Source organism: Durio zibethinus, chromosome 28 (genome assembly GCF_047325235.1).
Source record: "Durio zibethinus cultivar Kanyao isolate XHJ-2024 chromosome 28, ASM4732523v1, whole genome shotgun sequence".
NCBI classification, from domain to species: domain Eukaryota; kingdom Viridiplantae; phylum Streptophyta; class Magnoliopsida; order Malvales; family Malvaceae; genus Durio; species Durio zibethinus.
This window is the reverse complement of record NC_143189.1, coordinates 8,883,754-8,909,531: the sequence shown is the minus strand read 5'-3', so window position 1 is coordinate 8,909,531 and position 25,778 is coordinate 8,883,754. Positions and strand designations below refer to the sequence as shown.

Below are 25,778 nucleotides of genomic sequence, written 5' to 3'. Positions count from 1 at the left end.
ATTAATGGACAAGAAAAGTCGAGTCACAACCAAAAAGTAAAGCAACTAAAAATTGTGATATAGGACATAATACTATTTAACATTCTACCCAGAGTGCAGCCCAATGGAAGAACTTAGACATATCAGCCTATCTTTGTGGAGTACAAAAACCCTAAGTTCAACTAATGTGGGATATGGCCCATTTAACATAAGCTAAATAAATGGACATCAAGAAGAATGGATATTTGATTTCCTTCAGAAAATATCAAAGATCCCAAAGTATTCATGAAAATTCTGGGACTAAGGAAATGCCAGATGATTTCTCATTGTTTTTTATTTATAATAATTTTGCTCCTCTCCTCTAGTAGGGAAAAGAGGCTGATAAGGAAGAAATTTTCTTCCCAGTTGGAAAAAATCATAAAACATAGTTGAAGACGAATCATTATGCTACTATGCAACCACTAAATGAATAAAAAAAAAATTGTAATTGTAGCATTCATTTGCATCCCCATCCCATGAGAATAATTCATCAACAACAGAGAAAATGATCATACCTGTCTCTCTTTGAATGGTATACGAGTTATCAACAGTTGGGCCTTTCACATGAAGTTTGGTCTGAACAGAAACCGCTACTTCCACAGGTATATCATCCGCCTATGTTTTGTCACAATATCTCAAGAGTATAACATTCAGTAAAAAAGATTTCAACTAAACTGCAAATGACTCACAGTTAACAATCAATAAGGAAACTCACCCTTCCACCAAATTCATTTGGTTTGACCGTATAACTATCTATATAAATTTCAGGCCTACTTAAACTGTTATTCTCCAAGTCAGCCTGAGATCCACTTGAGACAATGTTAATACCAGAATCAAATCTCCTTACTTTATCGTTTACAAATTTATCTAAGAGACCAGCAAAATCTCTCCCATCTAGCTTGGAACTTGCATTAGCAGCTTTAGTTTGATTTGATTCTAATAATGGAGACCTTAACAAGTGAGATATGTTCTGTTCTTTCTCTATGTCAACTTGACTAGATTGTTTATTGATACTTTCAATAGAAGACGCATTTTTCCCAGGTGCTTGATCAATATTATCAATTGAAAAATGATCTGTTTGTGGATCCGAATGCAACATCTGTTTCTTTTGCAGTGACATTGAAGCTAATGGATTTCTTGGAGGTATGGAAGATAAATGATCAGCTGAACTTTCAGCCTGCTATTATGGTCTTATTCTGTCATTTTTGTGAGACGCACTTATTTCATTTTCTGTGTCAACCTGATTAGATTGTTTACTAATACTATCAATAGCAGATGCATTTCTCAATGGTGATCTGTCAATATCATCAGTTGAAAACAGATCACTTACTACATCAGACTGCAATATTTGTTTCTTCAGCAATGATATCGAAGCCAATAGACCTCTTTGAAGAGTGAGAAGCTAAATGATGAACTGAACTTTCAGCCTGTCATTTTTTTGTTCTTTTACCGATCCCTTTCATCAAATTTTGTATGTTCGATAGTGAATTTCTAATTTTTGTTACGTTTTCGCTAGAAGCCCTCAAATCTATCCTCCAAATATCTTTCAAGTCAGAAAGGAATACTTTCTCCAGATCAATAGATTTGATCTGCAAGCACTCTTGTAGGAGACTGGCAGCTTCATCCCCATCATAATTACTGCTAAGCAAATCATCCAGAAGTTCATAAACCTTGTTCTTTGCGTTGGTCACTAAGCCTAGAGAGCATATAGCGTATGTTATCGCCTACACATAGTAGGGGGAATTTTGCATTATTATGGAAACAAACACAAATGAAAACCAAGTTATAGGGCAAGTTAGTTTTAGAGAAGATATTAAGAATGGGAGAGCAAGGACGGAATAAAGTAACAACTTAGGACAAAATCAACCTTTCTTGACTCACTGGCCAACTCTTTCTCGTGTAGTTCAACATTCTGGTAAGATTTTTCTTGTTTTGAGCCACAAAGTGGACTGAGAATTTTCTTTTCAAAGCTGTTAAAAGGCGACATAGCAGTAGAATAGTGATGCTTGTACTTAACCGATCTCCTGAGCGTAAAATCATAAGGGTATGTAATGTTATATACATACATACGTATGCAAAAGTTAAAAAAAATGAATACAACAGAAATATGGTAATAAAAACCATTCATCAAACTTTAATATTCCAGGACGACAAGGCCTTGCAGCAACAGACTGAACATTCTGAACCAAATCCATCAAACCAGCACCTGTCTGTTTCCCTATTTCTCTTTTGGCATCTATATAAAAATACAAACGCACGGTAAAAAGCTAAGTTCATAAAATCAATTGCAGATTAAATTTCACAAACAAAACAAAGGGCAATCAAGCAGCAAACTTACTTTCAGCCCCTTTCAAAAGCCATGAAGAATTCTACCTGATCTTTCAATATATCCTTGTCTAAACTCGGATCCAAACACACAGTAGGCTGACTATAAAAAATTAAAGACGTGAAGTAAAATTCAATTAACATTTACCACAAAAATGAAAGAAATTAAGTACACCAAGCAATTTCAAAAAAATCTTAACCTTAAGTTAGGTTTCAGAGAAAAATGAGCTCGTTTACAGCCTAAAGCCTGTCTTCGTTCTCGAGGATTTTCCATAACTTCAGCATCGAAACATATCCAAGTCCACGAGCTCTGAACTATTATATACAATTGCTTTCACTTGCTCCATATGTTTAGTAGGACTTTGCAATGGCTGTAAAATTATAAAAATTAAAACAAAATAATGGAACTAAAATTAGTATTTCCTATGATTTAAAATAACATATATGTAATTTTAGGTGGAAAATATGAAATAAAAAGAGTAAGTTGGATTTGAGAAAATCGTGTGGGAATGCTAAAGATCATCAGGTATGGAGGAGGGTTTGGAAGGGCAACCAAGGTTTAAGGGAAGAGATTATGCCATGTCATTGTGAAAATGTCAAATTACATTTATTAAAGGACAATTTTATCTTAGGAAGAATTGCTTTTGCTACCATTCGCATCCTCTATTCTTCAACTTTTTTTTTCATTAGAAAAATGAAATTTCTTTTAAAACTCATGGGGCTACTCCACTCTTTCTGTTGTCCATTTTTTTTCTGAAGTGTATTTTTTTCATTTATGTAAAAGAAGCCAATTTGCAAAACAAAGTCAATTTTGATCAAATATGTTTTTCATTTATTTGCTACATTTTATTTAAATACAAAAAAGTTAAATTTTAATTTAAAATTTAACTATTGGTTAAGTTTTAATCATTAGATTTTTTTTTTCTTTTTAAACTTAAAAGTTCCTGTCTTCAGCCTTTCTTCTCATCATTTGAATTTTTTTTCTCTCAAATTTAGGTTTTTTGCTTTTGGATTCTTTTTTGGTCTTAGACTCGGAATATAGATGATTGTCCATAATATCGACATGAAGTAACGAATCGATTCAAAACCAAAAAAACCAGCATTTTCTTTGGGAAAAAATGGGATAGAATAGATAGAACTAAGACAAACCAAATTAGTGGGTGTAATTATTGCTTTTCGTCCTACTTAAAGAGGAAAAATACTTCATATTTGCTGGCTGGTTAAGCTTATGACATGGATTTAGCTTTCTTTATGTAATTTTACTTAAAACTCAAATTCAACTACAAAAGAAAGGAAAAAACTAAAATAAACTATAATGTGATTTCGTTATTTTTTCCTTCATTCAAAATTGAGTAATAAATTAATTGTGGTCCAAGTTCGACACACTCCAATGAAATTTATCCTAAAAAATTACTTTATATTAATATAATAATTTTAAATATGACACAAATATGAGAAGAAATATACAAATTATATAGTTTAAAATTCTAACAAAAATTATATAAAATTTAAACAAAAACTAAAAATATATTTTATATTTAATGTATTAATATTTAATATAATACAAAATATACTAATTATCATCAGATTTACCTTACGTTTTGCTTCCAGGAGCAATGAGACCTGATTTTATTCTTGACATAGGAGCCACTTCAACATAATTCCAACAGCTGGGCATTTGAAGAGATAATTATAAAAGTGGAGAAACAAAATTGTACTTAAAATTTGTACTCCATTAAAGAGAGTTTTGAAGTGATTGTCTGATTGATATCCGTAATGGATTATTGCAGGGATGTTGGATGGGTGTAGATGAGTGCCATAAGGCCCTTCATCAAAATCTTAGTCATGTAATACATACAGAATTTCCGCTCGATCATTGATTATTTTGTAGATTCGAAATGACAGCTGGTTGTCTAAGCGCCAAACTCGTCTAAAAGTCGAGAACACTGAATGGTAGCTGGTTGTCAAAGTGCCAAACTCGGTACATTTATTATTTTAAATACAAAATAGTCACTTTTTTAATTTAAAATTTAATTGATTAAGTTTCAACGGTTATATTTTTTCGCTTTTTAAATTTAAAACCAAGGTATTCAACCATTCTTCTTATCATTTCAATCTTCTTTCTCTCAAATTTAGGTTTTTCGTTTTTGGATTCCCTTTCGGCTTGGAATATAAATTATTGTCGATAATATCGATATCACGCAAGTAATGAGTCGATTCAACTTTTTTTGAGATTGGGCATCAAGATTACGTTGAAAAATTAGGGTTCTTGATCTGACAAGAGGGACATTAATTCCTTTGAAGCCAAGGAATTTTTTTCGGCCATTGGTCAATCCAAACAAAGTAAAGAATTAGTTGGTGGAGGACAAATTAGAATGTGTGAGGAACTTGGAGACCTTCTGAAGGTTTGATTTCTACCATCTTAATTTTATTTAATTTTTTTTACTTCTAATAGTGCCCGATTTGATTTTTTCTATTTTTTTCTGATGATAAAATGTGTTCTTGTTATAGACTGTAGATAATGATATTGCTAGTGTAAACTGTTTTATTATGTCTTAGCTGTTAGTCATATTAATTTGATTTTCTGTTTTGTATTTTTTTTTTTTTTTGATGAGTTCCAAATGGTACCTTGGGATGTTCTGTTCAATTTATTTACTCTAGATTTCTTATCTCTCTTATTTATAGAATCACATGATGTAAATCCAACGAAAACCTTACTTTTTTGTAAAGCTGTCAAGCTTTCTCCGCTTTTTTGGAGAGAGGAGGGGCGGCTGTTTTTACAAATACTTTTGTAGGGATCTTATTTTTCTTGATGGCTTGATAAGAAATTATGTGACAAAAATCTAGTGATGTGCTTCTACAATAGACACAGTCCATTCAACGGTTTGTGATATTCTTAAATAATCTAGAAATAGATAGTTGTGGTATTATGCTGAAATACTTAATTGTTGTCTTGATGTGACAATAGTAAGAACTCTAGGTGGTTAAAATTATGCTTTCATATGCTTCACCCTTAGAGAGTTGACACGGTGGCTAATTCTTATATTAGTGGCTATCTTTATCTCATTCTTTTAGTTAAACTGACTTTCCTATGTAAAAAGCTTTTGACGGTAGGCCAGGTTATGGCGTGATTGAAATAAAGTGTCAAACTCCAGAGCTTTTGGAATTTGACTCATGCAGTGAGGATGTATTTAAATTGTTTTCTTCCTGTAACCCACATTTGTTATGTATTCATTCATGAGAATTGTAATTATTGCTGTTACAATGTGCATCATCATTGCCAATAAATGCTACTTCGTTTATGATGTGTGATGAATGTTCCAAGACTTATATTAGAACTTTTTTTTCTCAATTTTTAGAGGATACCACTTGATTTTCTGCAAATAGACAAATTTCGTGAAGCGGCAATTGATTACATTAAACCTCTTCTAACCTTTATATCCAAATGAGATTTTTTTTTTTTGTGTTAGTTTGATTGGTGTTTTTAGTTTGTTGGGTGAAATAATGATATATTATTTCTGTGGTCTCAAGGGGTTCCATCTTTATTCTCAGACCTTTCTCCCTTGTACGATCACCCTGGAAAGGTAAGTTTTCTTACTTACATATTCTAAAAATAGAATTAAGTTTCTAAATATTGATTCTCCTAAACTACTTAGCAACTGGTTGGAGCTTGATTTCATTAGGATTGATTACCTGCTTTGTTGACACTTATACAGACAGACATATTGGAACAATTTATTCTTGAGTTGGAGCATTCAATTAGGACCACCGGCTTATACCCTGATAGGTAGTCTATGCTTTAAACCCTTGTGTAATATTTTAGTAAGTCTTAAAAGCAAATAAATGTTTAGATTTACTACTCTTTGAGGTAATATAGACTTTCAACCCTTATGTGATATTCTAGTAATTCTTAACAGTGTTCAAATGTTTAGATATTGGGTGTGGTCTGAGTGAATGTTTATCTTTTACTGCTTATTATTTGGTGAAGTCCTCAGTCATTTATGTGTTGTTATCTATTAAATAAGTACATAATGGTTGTCTCATATGGTTGCATTTAAAGTTCCTATATGTTTTTGTCTGTATGCTAATACACAAGCACACATTTGGTATTATGCTGAGTCATTTCTTGCTTGTGTTTCATATTGAGTGCAGGACAGAGAAAGAGCCCCCTTCAACACTTTTATATATTTTATTCTTTTTGGCTCAGGTGGGTAACCATCAGGTTTCCTCACCCCATTGGCCATGGCCTTTTCTTCTTTTCTTGCTATAAATATTTGGTGGTTTCTTTGCATTTGAGTAACTTTGAATTTATTAATGCAGCATTATGACAGAAAAGGACAATATGATGCTGCACTTTAAAAAATTAATGAGGTCATAGAGCACACACTAACTGTAATTGATTTATACTCTGTCAAGGTTTGTTATTGCCTTCAATCTTTAAATTGTTGCATTGGCTTCATCTGCTGGGTTTTATATTTTTGTTAGCTGGATTCTTTAATTTTATGTTTTTATTCTTATATTTTGAAATCTTTTTTCCTGGTTTGTCTCACATCTCACAAGGCATAGCATTACCTGAAAATCTTTCTAGATATTTCCTTGTAGTTATCGTTCACTTGTAAGAGACTTATCACTTTCTATGATACTGAGCTTGATTGAATATATTGTTTTGCACTAAACTGAGCAAAGTTGATAGACATTCATTTAAAATGCATACTAGTTTTTCTTTGTGGACCTTAAGTCTTGATGGGCATTGGGCTGGCATATGACCTCCTTTCTTAGGTTTTAGGGTTTTTGGTACATGGCTATTGTTTCTTGATGAACCTTTTTACTATCTTTTGGAGAAGTTCTTGGAAGAGTTATCACTTTCTATGATACTGAGCTTGATTGAATATATTGTTTTGCACTAAACTGAGCAAAGTTGATAGACATTCATTTAAAATGCATACTAGTTTTTCTTTGTGGACCTTAAGTCTTGATGGGCATTGGGCTGGCATATGACCTCCTTTCTTAGGTTTTAGGGTTTTTGGTACATGGCTATTGTTTCTTGATGAACCTTTTTACTATCTTTTGGAGAAGTTCTTGGAATTTTCTTAAAGCGGGGTCTATGTGTATATTATTTACTTCTCTTTGGAGAGTCGGATACTGAAACATGTTGATGATTTGGTAGCTACAGCTTCATTGGCAGATGAAACTAGGTGTATGGATCTTGCAGATCACTATATAAACAGTGAATCTGTGAAGTGAATGTTGTAGGCTGATCAGGTTCTAAAGCTTATCCCCTTTCATCTTTTGTCATAGTTAATATTTGTCACTGTAAATTTCTTTCAGTATTACTGTACTGTTCACAAACTTTTCCACTCTTGAAGTTGGCTTTGACAGAAAAAACTACTATTTTCTTCACGAAAGATAGGGACCAGCACAACAACCTTCATGACATGCAGTGCATGTGGTCTGCTTTTGTTTATTACCTTCGACATGTTGTCACTAATTATAATTTGGGTGCACCTACTGAGTGTTATCCATCTTTTGAAGGTATGAGCTTGCTTCTAGTGGAAGTTACTTTTGACAAGGTGATCTTGGATGGGCCCTGAAGAAATTTTTAGCCGTGGAGAAGCACTATGCTGATATTACTGAAGATCAATTTGATTTCCATTCTTATTGTTTGCAGAAAATGACACTCTGTGCATATTTTGAAATGCTAAAATGTCAAGATCGGCTGCATTCACATGCTTGTTTTCACAAAGCAGCGGCTGGTGCCATCAGGTGAACATTTTTGTTAGGATTTGCAAGTTTTTCAATGATTTGCAATAGACTTATTCTGTTTGGTTGTGGCCTGTACGTGTAAAATGCTATGTAATATCTGTTGTCTACTTGTCTGGGTGCTTTTAGCGTCTCTCACCTATTGTTGATCAACATGCATGTGATGCTTATTTTGGGTTAGATTCCTCTTTTTCTCCCTCTTTTTCCTTTTGTCTTTTGGGGAATGGGGAATTATTGCATACATATATGTTGCATTAATCGTATGTTGTAATGATGTGTTGTCTGAACCTTGCTTTCAAAGCATGAAAAACTTCCTAAAGGTAACTGTTGTTCATTACTTACCCTTCAACAACTATTCATTTGTTAATTAGACACTCTCATTATGATATCCAATCTAATTGAAGACTCTTCTAGCAGCCCCTTCATTAATAGGAGAGGGGCTATCATATCAAGATTTCTGATTCCCTTCCACTACTCTAGTTTTTCCTTGAACCCTAGCTGTAAGGATTTACAACATTTTTGAAGACAAAAACCTCGCTAAGTTTATAATCAAGAAAGTATCAAGAGTCATTTTCTTACACTTATTTTTGTTAGAGAAATTGTCAGTTATAAGAGAAAAACAGAATATAGGATTCCAAGTTTTTTGTCGATCAAGCAACAACCTGATTTGAACCAAGGAATAAGGGATTTGCAGTCCCCCGCCTGACTGGTTGGCCATGTCATCAAGGTTAGAAACACAAAAAATGAGAGTATCCCCTTTATATCTTTAGTTATAGATTGGATCCATACCTTTAATTAGTTATAGTATCTCAAGTAAAAAATTAGTATTGTTTTTTTTTTCAATAAAAAAAATTCTTAATTTGATTTATATTATAATATAATAATATAACAACAATTATGAGTCTTATGTAAACCCCATATCGAAAGTTATTACATAGCTATAGTTATCTAATGATGTTTTTCATCTATCTAGATATGATGTCCATAGGGAATCAGCAAAAAATTATCATGCTTCAATTTTTCATTGCATAGATTAAAATTAAAGAAAAATAGAATTTTTGATAAAGCACGTTGTGTGTTTTCTCCACTATAGTGCTATAATGGAATTAAAAAAAGGAAAGAATATAAATAGAAATGCTATATCTGCGCATGTTTAATTAATACAAGCTCTCTTTTCGTACACACGTCAATCATATTCTAAATATTCTACTAAAAAATTAAAAAGTTGGTGAAACATCTTTCTGTGAATCATTTTTTGAACAATGGAATTTATACAAAAGTTAAGTGCTAGAAAAATCAACTCTCTCCTTATATATATTTTATGATTATTTTGTCTTTATCTAAATGAATAAAATTAGGAATTCATTTTATTTTTCTAGTATTCAATTGGATTGGACTATGTAATATCATAATAATGGTAGAAATGGAATTATTATTATTATTATTATTTTTGATATTCTATACAAAACTCCATAAGGTTAAATGGCTATCATATTGACTAGCCTAAGACCTTTTTTTTGTAATTGATAGATTTATAATTTTTTCCTTAATTCACTCTTACATGGATTATTGAAAATGAAAAGTATATCAAAATGAAAAATCTAATAAATCGACTAATTCAAAAATTTCAAATTAGCCATTGATGTTTTCCTATAATTTTACATAGACCTTTTTGAGGTAAATAAGCTTTTTTGTGCAATTCCTAATTCGAGGTAAATCTTGTATCTTATTGGTGAAACTAATTATTTCAAATTCAATGGACTCCTTGTTTTCTCTTTTCTCCCCTTGAAAATTAACTGAGATCCATGAATGAATTTTTTATCATAAAACAAAATTTTCTCTTTTTTTTGAATGTGAATTTACTAATCAGTAATGATATACCAGTCATTTTGATAAGCACAATGATTTTGAGTTCGTTATGAACTTTACGATTTTTTCTAATAAAGTTAATCAATCTGTTTTTCAATTTGATTCGAAGAGGAATACAAAAGAGAATTTTAGAGTTCAAATAAGAGGCTGTTGTTGATTCATTTGTTGATCTAATTGATATATATGTGATTAAATTAGTATTATGTATCAGAATGCTATGTAAGACAATCCTTGTGCCCGTCTATTTGTTTTATATACCTAATGCACCAAATAAATAATATATAGGAAAATGTACCATTAACGAATTTTCAACTGTGGATACATGTCTATCCTTACCATATAGAAACGAATTTTATTAGTGAACCAATTATGTTATATTATAAAGCAATTTTTTTTTTTTTTGGCTTTACACATACCTTAGTTGCAATAACTTCTCTTGTCCTGGCAGGAGGTCTCAAGTTCAAATGCTCTCCCACAAATTATTAACTATTAAAAGAAGGTGCAAATATTTGGATCTGCTCAAAAAATTTGTATTCAAATGATGCTCAAGTCAAATTTAACAAGTATTCTAGACCATAGTTTCTGATTTTTATAAGGTTATCTACTTGTTTCATACTTAGGATAGTGTTTTACGTTGTACTTAGGGGATTCTTATTATTTCACGACCTTGTGGTATATACCAAACAGGATAAAAATTTTGCTTGGTAGTCTCAATTTGCTTTCGTTTTATCTTTTGTAAGTTCATATTCTCGTGGTGTTATTACTGAAAGGATTAAATGTTCCTTTTGGGCATATTGAAATTTGAGATTGTGGCTTTTTAAATGAGAGGAAGTCAGTGCCAGGGATTTCTGTTGGGTTAAGGATGGAGAGTTGCATGTTACCGTACCAGAATTTTTTTGTTGATTATAGCTTTTTATATTGATCTTATTGATTTGATGGTGAAATGGAGTGGGATGATATAGTGATGGGCCATGCAACAATTCAGTAATAGTTTTTGTGATTGATCCATTGTCCCATTTCTATGTTGGTGTTTCTTTCTCTGAAACTCTTGGCTTGAAACTGGTGATTACTTCAATTTCAAACCTATTCTTTCTGCCTTGAGATAATTATTGGATTTTGAAGTGCAGATGCTATCTAAAGTTGTTTGATTCTCCTTTGAACTCACTGGCTGAAGAAGAGGACAACACATCAAAGACTCCTTCTCAGAAAAAGAAAATGAAGAAGTGGAGGAAGGCGGAACGAGCTAAGAAAGTATATCAGCTTGTTTTGGTGATTCTTGGCTAACACTCTCTTTGATGATTTCATTCTAATGCCATGTATTATTTTAGGAGGCAGAGGAGAAAAATGAAGAATCAAGTTCTAGTGGTATCTCTAAGTCTGGGAAACGACATGTTAAACCTGTAGATCCAGATCCTTTTGGGGAAAAATTATTGAAGGTTACCTATTATTATCTTTTCCCTGTGCTTTAGATTCCTGATTAAAGTCCTCATGTGCTGTAAAAATGTGTTTCTCTAATGCCTATTAAGCTAAGACTTTGTTTAATCTGTTTTTTTTTTCCAGACTGAGGATCCCTTGTCTGAAGCAATGAAGTAGTTGAAGTTGCTTTAGAAGAACTCACCTGATTCTTTGCAGGGCCACTTACTTTCTTTTGAAGTAAATATGAGAAAGCAGAAGATTTTGCTTGCCTTTCAGGTATTATATTTTCCAAGAATTGTACATGAGATGTATTTCTTCTTCTTTTTGTGGTTTGCCAACTAGAAGTAACATTTAATTGTCAGCTAGTGGTTTGTGAGGAAGCCCCATCTCTTATTTTCTCCTCTCTTTTTTGACTTGCTGCCTGTGGATATGTTCTTGAAGCAACTAGAGCTAATATTTAATTGTCAGCTAGTGGTTTGTGAGGAAGCCCCTTCTCTTGTTTTCTCCTCTCTTTTTTCACTTGTTGCCTGCGGATATGTTCTTGAAGTAAAGAAACTGTACCTTGTAACCAAACATCTTTTTCTTATAACTCTATTCACTCAATGAATTTATGTGTGAATTAGATGGTTTGCGCGATGTATCTTTGAGTTGTAGAACAATGGTTTTGTGCAGTGGTACTTTTACTCTTTCATGAGCTCATTCTTGGTTTTATTTTGTTTTCCTGGAGGCTGTAAAGCAGCTGCAAAGGCTGGAATGCTGAGAATCCAGATTCACATAGCTGCTTGGTATGTAACATATGCCTTACCATATTTGTGCGCTGCCATGCACAACTGCATTCTTTTCTGTTCTTAGATGCAAAGATCATGTAGTCTTTACAATGCTTATTTGAATTTAATCTAATGCAGATTAAATTTTTCCATAAATTGAGCTCATGCCTGCTCCATTAACTGATGCTGAAAAACTTGTTTGGAGTGTCTTAGAAGCTGAGTGTCCATCCATCAGGTTCTCTTTGAGATGGCTTTATGATAGCTATTCCCCTACTAAAATTTTGTTGTATTACTGTTACTATTATTATTTTGATCCCTGATGCATTAAATCCCTTTATTTTCTCTTTCTGCAGTCAATTGCAGGAGAAAACTCTTAGTGAGGCAAACAAAGTTTTCCTCGGTAAATATGAAGGTATTATGACCTTCGCATCCTCCATTCCTCCTCAACTTTGTTTTCCTTAGAAAAAAGAAATTTCTTTTAAAACTGATGAGGCTTCTTCACTCTTTCTATTTTTTTTTTCTGAAGTGCATTTTTTTCATTTATGTAAAAGAAGCCAATTTGCAAAGCAAAGCCAATGTCCATTAAATATGTTTTTCATTTAGCCGCTACGTTTATTTTAAATACAAAAAAATTAAATTCAAATTAAAAATTTAAACGTTGGTAAAATTTCAACGATCAGACTTTTTTTCTTTTTAAATTTAAAAGCCTCTGTCTTCCGCCTTTTTTCTCATCATTTTAATTTTCTTTCTCTCAAATTTAGACTTTTCATTTTTGGATTTCTTTTCGGCCTTAAGGCTTGGAATATAGATTATTGTTGATAATATCGACATCAAGCAAGTAATGAGTTGATTCAACTTCCCTTGAGATTGGGTATCAAGATTAGGTTGGAAAATTAGGGTTCTTGATCTGACAAGAGGGAAACTAATTCTTTTGAGGCGAAGGAATTTTTCTCGATCAATGGTTAATCCAAACAAAGTAGAATCTTTTGGAGAATTGGTTGGCGGAAGACAAATTGAAATGTGTGAAGAACTTGGAGACCTTTTGAAGGTTTGATTTCTACCATCTTAATGAATTTTATTTAAATTTTTTTACTTCAAATAGTGCCTAATTTGATTTTTATTAAAAATTTTTTTAATGATAAATTGTGTTCGCATTATAGACTGTAGATAATGATATTGCAAGAAAGCATATATTAAAGTTGTTGCAACTTTTTGTAGAAATTAGGGAGCTTGAGAAAATCTTGATTAATTAATGTAGGTGATTGCAACAGGTTTTTTTTTTTATTTGTACTGGTATTTTCTATGTTATTAATGTTAAAGTATTCTTGAATTTTTTGTAATTTTACCTACAAAAGAGAGTAGAAAATTGGAGAAAAGATTAAAAAAAAAAAGCCCAAAGTTATGTAAAAGTATTCTTGAATTTTCCTCCACTTTACCTTAATGTTTTATATATAAGTCATTGCCTGATTCATGTGAGCCATGGCAATAGCCCTTTCTGTTTCAATTCATCCTCCCAGATGATCGATGATGAGATGGGCTTATTTATTCCATATAACAACTTGCAGTAGTGAAACTGAAATAAAATTTTTACAGGCACTCTCCTTCGTTCCTTTATTAATCCAGTTTCTTAAAAAATCCCAAGCTTTTAATGGCTGCCTTATCAATTGGGAGTCATTTTTCACTGTCATACCAATTCAAGAGACGCTCTTTCCACGCTCCTTCGGTGTGCTCTTTGGCTTTTCCTTTTGTAGAATCAAAGGTCCAAGGTTGCTTCCCTTATGGAATTCTTGCTAGAGCTGAGGATAAGGCCAGAGGCTCTTCTTCTTCTCCTGCAAGGCAACAAAAAGTTCAACCCAACAATGAACAGCAACTTGAGGCTTTTGTTCTTTTTATCACTATATCATTATGAAAAATTTTATCTTTGTGTGTACCCATTTGCATGTTCGTTGATTTATGATCTGCGTGGGAGTTTTTTGGTTTCATTTTGTTTCTTTTGTCATCTATTGTCTTGCTTATAAGTACTCCAATTTAAGGGTACCCATTTGCCTGTTCTGCTAGTTCATACATTTGAAGATTTTATCTTGGTTAATGAGGATGTCAAATAATTTGATAGAATTTCAAAGCATTGCTATTAGAAATTACCTTCTGCAGATGTTTAACTCAGAAATCAGATTGATTTTTAGTTAGATATATTAGGGTTGATAGAAGACACTGTCTGGTGTAATAAAAAAAATTTTGGCTGACGAGCTCAAATGAGCAAGTTCAAGTCCTAAAAGTAGCCTCATTGTGCAAAAAATGCTGAATCCTAAACGCTAGGAACATTTTTCAAATGACTCTTCTTGGTTTCTCATCCTTCATTGGTGGGATTGAGGCTGAGTAATGATCCTCTTTATGAGGGAAGATTACTTAAAGGGCAGTTTAGAAAGCATTCTCCAAATTGCTATACAAACCAACAACCATCATAGCAAAACAACAATGTCTGTGTTACTTCTTCTTTTTTGGGTTCTGCCACACACTGAAATAACCTTTGCATATCAACAGGAGCTGACCTCAACATCCGGACTTTATGATCCTTTATGTTCAGTTGATGAAACTAGCTCGTTAGATTTTGAAGTTACTTATCAGCCAAAGACTGATTTGATGAAAACTATTGGTGTTTTCACAGTAGCGACCTCATGACTGTGGCAATTAACCTATCATGGGTTACCAACCACCAAGTTTATCTTTAATTTCTTATGCAATCCTTTCTTTGTAGGTTTTAATCATTTTCTCATCTTTGGTCAATATTTTGCGTATCATTGTATTATGCACAGAAGCCTTAAATTTATCTAATTTCATAATGCAGCATATTTCTATGGCATTGCTTTTTGCAATAGGATATGCATGCATTATCTTTGAAGAGTCTCTAACCTTAAAAAAAAAAAGTGGAGTAGATTATTGATGGCTGTGAGTTTATGGGTAGTAAGAAACATTGGGGTAAGAATGATTCTCAGATGTTTAGTATTGGACTGTGTTTTTTTGTTGTCCCTCTTCTTGTAGTTTGCATCTATTTATCATTCTCATAAATTAGGATGAAAACATAAAATTCTGTTGTGTATTGGATGCTTTATTTAGTACTATGTCAGGTTTCAACCTGTTTCGCTCATGTTCTTTGGCGGTGGCCTCATGACCCCATATTTGTTCAAGAGTTAATGAAATACAGGATGCTTGGGCTCTAAACTTATTTCTTGATCTACTGGTTTTATTAGTCTATGTTTTTGGTGAACAATGGCTTGTCTTTTTATGAAGTGATCGTCGTAATTTAATATCCTTTATTTTTTATTTATTGGTCTATGTTTTTGGTGAACAATGGCTCGTCTTTTTATGAAGTGATCATTGCAATTTAATATCCTTTATTTTTTATTTATGTTGGAGCCCACTTCCCATTTAAGGAAGGACCATCTCCAATTTAGACCAATTCCAAGGAACTACCCTAGCAATGAATTAAGATAGCAAAACTAGGTACCTACCCCATGGTCAATTGGGAAAGCCAAAGTTTGTGTTTGTGTGTGGCTTGTTACTGTCACTAGGAATTCTGCAAATGGTTCCTATGACTATGTCCCTTTATTAATGGAATTCTGTGGTGGTCTACTTATGCTGATGCATCTGACATCTGTATGGAAAACCCTTTTTTTTTATCATTTTCTTATTTATTTCCACCTTTATCTGTCAATACTTGTGTAATAATGCTTGGGCCATTCACATTTGATTTGTAATTTTAGGCTTTTTCAACTGATATAGCTATTTTAGAGCTGACACATGCATCTGCTGAAGTCAGTGAAATCGTTTTATTCTTGCTTGGTGCAATGACCATTGTAGAGATAGTTGAAGCCCGTCAAGGATTTAAGCTGGTTACTGACAATATAACCATTCAAAAGCCATGGTTTGTGCTTTGGGTGGTGGGTTGATTTCTTTTGGCTATAGTCATATTAACAATCTTATCATTAATAGTTCATATATGAATCTTATTGAGAGTTCAATTAAACGGTGAAATTTGTCTGGTAGGTATAAACCAATGATGTAGATGATTCCAACTGATAGGATGGATTTAGAAGAATCTTAAATGTGCTTACTTATGTGTCATTGCCGAAGTTATCAGCTTGCCAAAGAAAATTGGAGAAGGGATAAAAAAAAAGGGCTAAAGTTATGTTAAAGTATTCATTAGTTGCTTTTCATGATTCAAGTCCAATCTCACCTCCTGGAAATTAAAAAAATTACCTCTTAAAATTTTTAAATCTTGGCCCATTCATGTCCCAAGCCAGTGTACTAGAAGAGCCTCTGTAGTTAATTTTTAATTGTAAGATGGAATATTTGATGTTGCAACTTAATCAAAAAAACCTTAATTATGTCTTACCTTGAAGAATGAAGCAGACGATGACCTTTAGGATTTGCCTTAAGCCTTAGTTATAAATATTCTTCTTAAATTAAAATCTCTTTTAGCATTTGCCAATCAAGAGATGTTAGTATTTTGGATTTTTTTTTATAGGATAGGATTTTTGTAATTATCATTGAGAAACTACTTTTTTAGGAAGATTAGTTATCATTTAATGTTTTGCTCATAAAAATCCATTAATTTTTGCATTAATGATGCTAAAATGGAGAGAGGTTATCTAGTGAGTACAAATACCAATATTTTCTTCATGTTTATTTATGGCATTGGTTGTAAAGTAGTGGGATATACACAAAACAAATGTAAATTTTTGAATGGATTTTTCTTTTTGGTTCCAAAGGAACTTATTGAGGGCTACTGCTTTGCTATGCCATATGTTGAATGATATGCTACTTCAAAAGAAAGCTTACCTCTTTCATATTGTATTCTCTAAAACTCTAAATACCCGTCTTTTTTCTTCTTTCATTAGATGTGTGTTCTCATTGAGTTTTTTTTTATGTTGTGTTATGATTATTCTTTGAGAAAGTAAGGTAATGTTGCCTTAAGGTTAGGGTTATGATTATTCTTTAACTATATAAGGCCTTATATTTAGAAAGCAATGGATAATTATCTTAGGGTTGTACTGGGGTTTAATTTATTTAGGATATATTGGAGGTTTTGAGTTTAGGTTAAGGTTATGATACTTGATTTGTGAGCTTGGGGTTGTTAAATCAGTAAAATGAGTTGGTAATGAATGTGATTAGCTGTTGCTTTATTCATTTCTTATTGCCTTACTTTTGCTTTATTTGCTAGCAGTCCTTGTCTTCATTTTTTATTTGCTGCATTGGTTCTGATCAGTTTTGGCTTACTTTTTCTTTAGTTGTTGCATGGCCCCCAAGTTCTTCTGTTTTTATTTGTCAAATAGCATTGTTCTGGTTATACTTGGGGGAAACACTAACATTATCTGATGGCATGACAATTGTGTTTAACTCAACTACTATGTAATTGTTATATGACACGTTGAATGGAAACTAGCATCTATATAGATGTCTTTTTTTCTTGAGATTTTGTTTTTATGTTCTGTTTTGGTTCCACTAAAATTATTTGGTTCCATGACAATTGTATTTAACTTAAGGGGTATGGACGTATTATATCACATCTTGTTGATTTTTGAATGGTACGTGACTTTGAATGAAACTTCCTCTTGTTATTTGGCTCTTTGAAATGGAAACATAATATTCCTAAGCATTTTTGTAGATGTCTTTTCTCATTAAGATTTTGTTATATCGCATTCTTGTTTCATTCTTTCATTTTTTGTGTACATGAGTTGAGTTTTGTAATTTTGCTTTTGAAAAAATCTTTGGATTGCGATTTTCTAAGTGTGATTGTTATTTGGTAGTCTCCATAGAGCTCAATGGATTGTGTGCTTGAAGCATAGCTTGCAAGATGGGAAGAATTAGAGATTCAAATTTGTATAGCTATGTGTTGTGCATGTTTGGAGTTATTATTTTTTGTTGGTTCAACTTTATTGTGTGATAGATTAATTTCTTAGGTTTAATTTTTGAAAATTAGGTCCACCCAGCACAAAGGTTGAGTCTTAAAAGGAAGATTCCTTGCCTCTTTTATTATTGGAGTTGGTTATCATCTTTGGCCTTTCATAGTTGTTTTTTTTCTCATTGAGGCTGTTTTATGTCATGTTTTGATTCTTCTTATCTCACATTTATCTATATTAGTTTAGTTTTTAGAATTTTACTTTTGAAAAACCCTTTAGTTGTGGCTTCTTAAGTGTGGATATTATTTAGTAGTTGTCTGCCCTAAGCAAACGGCTTGCATGATAAGGTGGAATTCAATTTATGTGCCTCATGTAAGTATATTTTGTAAGTTTCTTGTTTTGTTTGTTACAATCATTTAGTTGTAGGACAGATTGGTTTCTTTCCATTTATTTCTGCAACTTAATTTTGACAAGAATAGAAATTGCATGCTTAAAAGAAAGATTATCTGTATGGGTTGTATGCTCTAACCAAATGGCTTGCATGATAAGGTGAATTCAATTTTTGTGCATCTTGTGTGTGTAGGTGTATTTTGGGAGTTTATTGTTTTGTTGCTTTCACTCTTTTTGTTACAGGACAGATTGGCTTTTTAGGTTTCATTTTTGAAACTTAATTTTGACATGCATTGGGGTTGAATGCTTAAAAGGAAGATTATTTCCTTTTACTGAATTCTTTGAAACTCTAAGTATCTATCATTATAGCCTCTCGGTGTCTTTCTCATTGAGATTGTGTCTTGATTCTTCTTGTTTCATTTTTAAATATTTACATAAATTAGGGCTTTGTAATTTTACTTTGGAAAATTCCCTAAGTTGTTCTTCCTTTAGTGTGGTTGTGATCCATTGGTCTCTATGAAACTTATTGTACTGTGTGCTCCAAAAATGACTTGCATTATAGGGGGACTTAAGGATTCTAAATTTGTATGGCTGTGTGTAGGATTTAAGGATTAAAAATGTGTGGCTGTGCATATGGAAGTTTCCTTGTTATTTTTCTCTCTATGTGCTCTAAGCAAAATGGCTTGCATGATAAAGTGAATTCAATTTCTATGCCTCTTGTGTGTTTAGGTGTGTATTTGAGAGTTTTTTGTTTTGTTGCTTTCACTCTATTTGTTACAAGACAGATTGGTTTGCTAGGTTCCATTTCTAAAACTTAATTTTGACATGCATTGTGGTCAAATGCTTAAAAACGAAGATTATTTCCTTTTGCTGGATTTTTTAAATTTTTACTCTGTTTTTTTGTTTTGTTGGTTTCACTCTGTTTGTTACAAGACAGATTGGTTTGTTATGTTCTATTTCTGCAACTTAATTTTGACATGCATTGTGGTTGAATGCTTAAAAAGGAAGATTATTTCCTTTTGCTGATTCTTTGAAACTCTATATGTTGTCATAGCCTCTCAGTGTCATTCTCATTGAGATTGTGTCTTGATTCTTCTTGTTTCATTTTTAAATATTTACATAAATTAGGTCTTTGTAACTTTACTTTGAAAAATTCCCTGGCTTGTTCTTCCTTTAGTGTGGTTGTGATTTGTTGGTCTCTATGAAACTTATGCGCTGTGTGCTCCAAGAACGACTTGCAGTGTAGGGGGAATTAAGGATTCTAAATTTGTATGGCTGTGTAGGATTCAAGGATTAAAAATTTGTGCAGCTGTGTGTATGGGAGTTTTCTTCTTGTTTTTCTCTTTGTGTGCTCTAAGCTAATGGTTTGCATGATAAGCTGAATTCAATTTCTGTGCCTCGTGTGTGTAGGTGTATTTTGGGAGTTTTTTGTTTTGTTGATTTCACTATGTTTGTTACATAACAGATTGGTTTGTTGGGTTCAATTTCTGAAACTTAATTTTGACATGTATTATGGTCGAATGTTTGGAAGGAAGACTATTTCCTTTCACTGGATTCTTTGAAACTCTAAATATATGTATATGGGAGTTTCCTTGTTGTTTTGTAGTGTAAGGGGAATTAAGGATTCTAAATTTGTATGGTTGCGTGTAGGATTTAAGGATTAAAAATTTATGTGGCTGTGTGTGTGGGAGTTTCCTTGTTGTTTTTCTCTTTGTGTGCTTTAAGCAAATGGCTTGCATGATAAAGTGAATTCAATTTCTGTGCCTCTTGTGTGTGTAGGTGTGTGTTTAGGGAGTTTTTTGTTTTGTTGGTTTCACTCTGTTTGTTACAGGACAGATTGTTTTGCTAGGTTCAATTTCTGTAATTTAATTTTGACATGGATTGTGGTTGAATGCTTAAAAAGAAGATTATTTCTTTTTGTTGGATTCTTTGAAACTCTAAATATATGTTGTCATAGCCTCTCAGTTGGTGTCTTTCTCATTGAGATTGTGTCTTGATTCTTCTTGTTTCATTTTTAAATTTTTACATAAATTAGGGCTTTGTAACTTTGGAAAATTCCTTGGGTCGTTCTTCTTTTTGTGCGGTTGTGATCCGATGGTCTCTATGAAACCTAATGTGCTGTGTGCTCCAAGAATGACTTGCGGGGGAATTATGAATTCTAAATTTGTATGGTTATATGTAGGATTTAAGGATTAAAAATTTGTGTTGCTGTGTGTGTATGGGAGTTTTCTTGTTGTTTTTCTCTCTGTGGCATGACAGATGGGGTTCTTAGGTTTCACTAGCTTGGCTTTTTGAGTTATTGATGATGTTGTCAAACTTTTCATTGTGGTTGCATCTAATTTGATGAAGTTGTTTGAGAATGCAATTGATAATGAAGTTTAAGGAGAATGTTACTGCAAAAGAAATTTCTAGGTTGTGGTTTCTTCTTCATTCATGAGTGTGCCTAGTTGTCATCTGTTTGTCTCTTTGAAGCTTAATGGGCTATGTATGTGCTTCAAGCATACCTTGCAGGATAGGAGGAATTAAAGTTTCAAAATTTCTATATCTGTGTGTTTGTTGGTTTTATTCTGCAAGATGGTTTCTAGATTTCATTCCCATAGCTTCTAATTGGTTAATGTCTAATTTTATGTTGTAGTGCTTTAGACTTGATGGAGTTTGATCTGAACTTCAATTAATATTTGATCTCTTATGCTTTAATATTCCATTTAAATTTTGGTTTTATTTTTTGTGTAAAGATTGTAGTTTTGTAAACTTTTCTTTTTGAATAAATCCCTGGTTTGTGGTTTCTTAATCGTGGTTGCATTTAGTAGTAGTCTATATGAAAATTTGATTGTGTACTCCGATTTGCTAGAGAGGAATTAGAGATTGTATAGCATACTCCAAAATTTGTATGGTTGAATTTTTTTTTATTTTTTATTTTGCTAGTTCAACTCTGTTGCATGACAAATTGTAATCTTAGGTTTAATTTCAGAAACTTAATCCAGTCTAGCACTGAGGATGAGTGCTTACAATAAAGAGTACCTCTTTCTTCTTGTGTTGTGTTGTGATTCTTCTTGTTTTGTTGATTTCACTTTATTTTGTTGCATGATGGATTACTTTCTTAAGATTAATTTCATAAACTTAAGCACAGAGATGGAAAATTGCCTCTTTCTTATTGGATTCTTTGAAAATCTATGATTTTGCATAGAATTTTTATTGTATTGTATGGTAACTTTGGATGATAACTGTAACTGTTCTAGTACATTTCAGATCATGGAGTTTGATTAAAGTTGCTAAATTCTATGTTTCTGATTATAATATGGACTTTGTTTTCTTAAGTAACACTGACTTATGATGTGGTTGGTGGCTGTTGTTTTTTAACTTTGGTATATAATTGCTGTATATTTATGTTGAGATGCAAAACTACCTCTTATCTTTGGCCTTTCTTGTTAAGTTTTTGTTGCTTTAGGTTTTAATTTCGCTTTAGGTTCTTAAAGGCCTTCTACTTTCGTATCTTTGGGTTTTGAGTTAAACATTTATAATGTCTGATTTGTGAGCAATGGATGTGATTAGGTTTATTTTGCAGGCAGTCTTTGCCTTGAATCTTTTTGCTGTAGGATTAGTTCATTATGGTCTTAAATCATGAAGTTCAAGTTTGATTGTCTTTATTTCTAAAATAGCATTGTTCTCCATATATGTGGCATGTTGCTTGTGTTTAACTTAAATGCAGATCACCTTATTATTTAAACATTGTTGAATGAGACTTCAATAGAAATGGAAGGTCTTACGTGGATGTATACTAATTAGATATCTAATTAAGATTATCTTGTATTTTATCTTGGAATTTGTTTTTTATCTAATTAACAAATTATCTTGTCTTTATTCATTATTTTAATTACTTCTTCAATAGGTATTGTGCTAAGTTAAATTCAATTACAACTTTGAACAATGTGGTCTAAATATACAAATTTCAAATCTAAATATTTTATATCTAAAAACTTTAAAATTCAAATTTAGTTTTAAAACATAAAAAAAATTAAAAGATTCAAATTTAAATTACTTCTTCAATTAGATATTTGTTAAATTAAATTCAATTATAACTCTTAACAATTTAAAAATTAAAAAATTTAAATTTAAATCAATAAATTCAAATCAAAATATTTTGCATCTAAACTTTAAAATTCAAATTAAGTTTTAAAACATAAATTAAAATTGAGCGTTCTAGAATTTTTATTATTTCTTTATTTCCCTTTTCTTTTTTTTTAGCTTTTTTTTTATTTTTTATGCATTTTCTAAATTTTTCATTTTATTTTTCTTTTATTCAGTATATATATATATATATCTATTTCTTATTTTCATTCTTTTTTTTTTACTGAATACTTTTCCTTCCATTTTTTTATTCTATTCCTCTTACTAAATTATTTTCCTTTTTACTTTGATTTTTTTTATACTTCAATATGATTTATCATATATTTTATTTTCCTTCTTTTCGTACTATTTTTACTTTTTATCTTTATTTTTTCCTTTTTTCTTACTTTTCTTGTATTTGTTTTTGCACACATTTTTAATCTCACACTTGGTTTTTTTGCGCTTTCTTTTGTTTTTATTTTTATTTTGTAGTAACTTTTTTTAATTTTTTATCTTTGATTTTTCATACCTTTTTTTTCTTCTTATTTGTTATATTTTTTCATTTTTGTTTATCTAAACAATTTTTTTTTCTATTTTGTCATTCTTTTTCATTTTTGAAAATTTTATTCGTTTTTTTTTTATATTTTTTATCTTCTGAAACGTTACTTTTTCATTTTCTTACCTATTTTATTTTTTGTTTTTGTTGACTTTTAATTTCATTTTCTTTTTTTAGCACTTTATTTTGTTTTATTTCTTTTACTTTAATATTTATATTTTCTTTTTTTATTTATATTTTAATAATTTTTATAATAATTTGAAATTTTCTTATTTTTGTACTTTTTTTATATTCTCATTTTTTTTCTTTTTTAACTTTTTTCTTATTTTCATTCTTTTTTTTTTACTAAATACTTTTCCTTCCATTTTTTTCATTTTATTCCTTTTACTATATTATTTTTCTTTTAACTTTGATTTTTCATACCATTTTTTTCTTCTTATTGGTTATATTTTTTCATTTTTGTTTGTCTAAACTAATTTTTTTTCTATTTTGTCATTCTTTGTCATTTTTGAAAATTTTATTCCCGTCTTTTTTTTTATTTTTTTTCTTTTGAAACGTTACTTTTTCATTTTCTTACCTATTTTTTTTTTGTTTTTGTTAACTTTTAATATCAATTTTTTTAGCACTTTATTTTATTTTATTTCTTTTACTTTAATATTTGTATTTTCCTTTTTTATTTATATTTTTATAATTTTTATAATAATTTGGAATTTTCTTATTTTTTGATTTTTTTTCTATTCTCATTTTTTTCTTTTTTAACTTTTTTTCTTATTTTCATTCTTTTTTTTTTTACTGAATACTTTTCCTTCCAATTTTTTCATTCTATTCCTTTTACTAAATTACTTTCCTTTTTACTTTAATTTTTTTTATACTTCAATATGATTTGTCATACATTTTATTTTCTTTTTTTTCCTGCTCTCTTTGCTTTTTATCTTTATTTTTATCTTTTTTTATTTTTTCTTGCATTTTTTGTATTTGTTTTTGCACACATTTTTAATATCACACTTGGTTTTTCTACGCTTCTTTTTGTTTTTATTTTTATTTTGTAGTAACTTTTTTAAATTTTTTATCTTTGATTTTTCATACCTTTTCTTTCTTCTTATTTGTTATATTTTTTCATTTTGTTTGTCTAAACTAATTTTTTTTCTATTTTGTCATTCTTTTTCAATTTTGAAAATTTTATTCGTTTTTCTTTTTTTTTTTCCTTTGAAACGTTACTTTTTCATTTTCTTACCTATTTTATTTTTTGTTTTTATTGACTTTTAATTTCATTTTCTTTTTTTAGCACTTTATTTTATTTTATTTCTTTTACTTTAATATTTTTATTTTCTTTTTTTATTTATATTTCAATAATTTTTATAACAATTTGGAATTTTTTTATTTTTGGATTTTTTTTATATTCTTATTTTTTTCTTTTTTAACTTTTTTCTTATTTTCATTTTTTTTTCTTTACTGAATACTTTTCCTTCCATTTTTTTCATTCTATTCCTCTTACTAAATTATTTTTTTTTACTCCGATTTTTTTTTATATTTCAATCTAATTTGTCATATATTTTATTTTCTTTCTTTTCGTACTCTCTTTACTTTTTATCTTTATTTTTTTATTTTTTTATTTTTTCTTGCTTTTCTTGTATTTGTTTTTGCACATATTTTTAATCTCACATTTGGTTTTTTTGCACTTCTTTTTGGTTTTTTTTTTTTTTTGTAGCAACTTTTTTTAATTTTTTATCTTTGATTTTTCATACCTTTTGTTTCTTCTTATTGGTTATATTTTTTCATTTTTGTTTGTCTAAACTAATTTTTTTTCTATTTTGTCATTCTTTTTCATTTTTGGAAATTTTATTCCTTTGTTTTTTTTTTATTTTTCTTCTTTTGAAAAGTTACTTTTTCATTTTCTTACCTATTTTATTTTTTGTTTTTGTTGACTTTTAATTTCATTTTCTTTTTTTAGCACTTTAGTTTATTTTATTTCTTTTACTTTAATATTTATATTTTCTTTTTTTATTTCTATTTTAATAATTTTTATAATAATTTGGAATTTTCTTATTTTTGGATTTTTTTTATATTCTCATTTTTTCTTTTTTAACTTTTTTCTTATGTTCATATTTTTTTTACTGAATATTTTTCCTTTCATTTTTTTCATTCTATTTGTCTTACTAAATTATTTTCTTTTTTCCTTTGATTTTTTTTATACTTCAATATGATTTGTCATATATTTTATTTTTTTTCTTTTCGTACTCCTTCTACTTTTTTCCTTTATTTTTTTCTTTTTTATTTTTTCTTGCTTTTCTTATATTTGTTTTTTGCACACATTTTTAATCTCACACTTGGTTTTTTTTGCACTTCTTTTTGTTTTTATTTTTATTTTGTAGTAATTTTTTTTAATTTTTTATCTTTGATTTTTCATACCCTTTTTTTCTTCTTATTGGTTATATTTTTTCACTTTTGTTTATCTAAAATAATTTTTTTCTATTTTTTCATTCTTTTTTAGTTTTGACAATTTTATTCATTTGTCTTTTTTTATTTTTTTTCTTTTCAAATGTTACTTTTTCATTTTCTTAACTATTTCATTTTTTGTTTTTGTTGACTTTTAATTTCATTTTCTTTTTTTAGCACTTTATTTTATTTTATTTCTTTTACTTTAATATTTTTATTTTCCTTTTTTATTTA

At 30.2% G+C, this 25,778-nt stretch overlaps 2 pseudogenes across 1 annotated transcript; one reads left to right on the top strand and one right to left on the bottom strand.

Moving 5' to 3' along the window:
- Positions 1 to 429: 429 nt before the first annotated feature.
- On the bottom strand, positions 430 to 3,003 carry LOC111280604 (uncharacterized; annotated as a pseudogene).
- Positions 3,004 to 4,718: 1,715 nt separating this feature from the next.
- On the top strand, positions 4,719 to 22,473 carry LOC111280603 (N-terminal acetyltransferase A complex auxiliary subunit NAA15-like; annotated as a pseudogene). The gene is made up of 16 exons (XR_016335050.1): positions 4,719 to 4,748; positions 4,855 to 4,885; positions 5,445 to 5,522; positions 5,875 to 5,927; positions 6,060 to 6,130; positions 7,440 to 7,605; positions 7,710 to 7,792; positions 7,876 to 8,106; positions 11,100 to 11,223; positions 11,301 to 11,408; positions 11,533 to 11,664; positions 12,116 to 12,173; positions 12,294 to 12,390; positions 12,509 to 12,567; positions 12,951 to 13,203; positions 13,749 to 22,473. The product of XR_016335050.1 is annotated as an N-terminal acetyltransferase A complex auxiliary subunit NAA15-like (transcript).
- Positions 22,474 to 25,778: the final 3,305 nt, after the last annotated feature.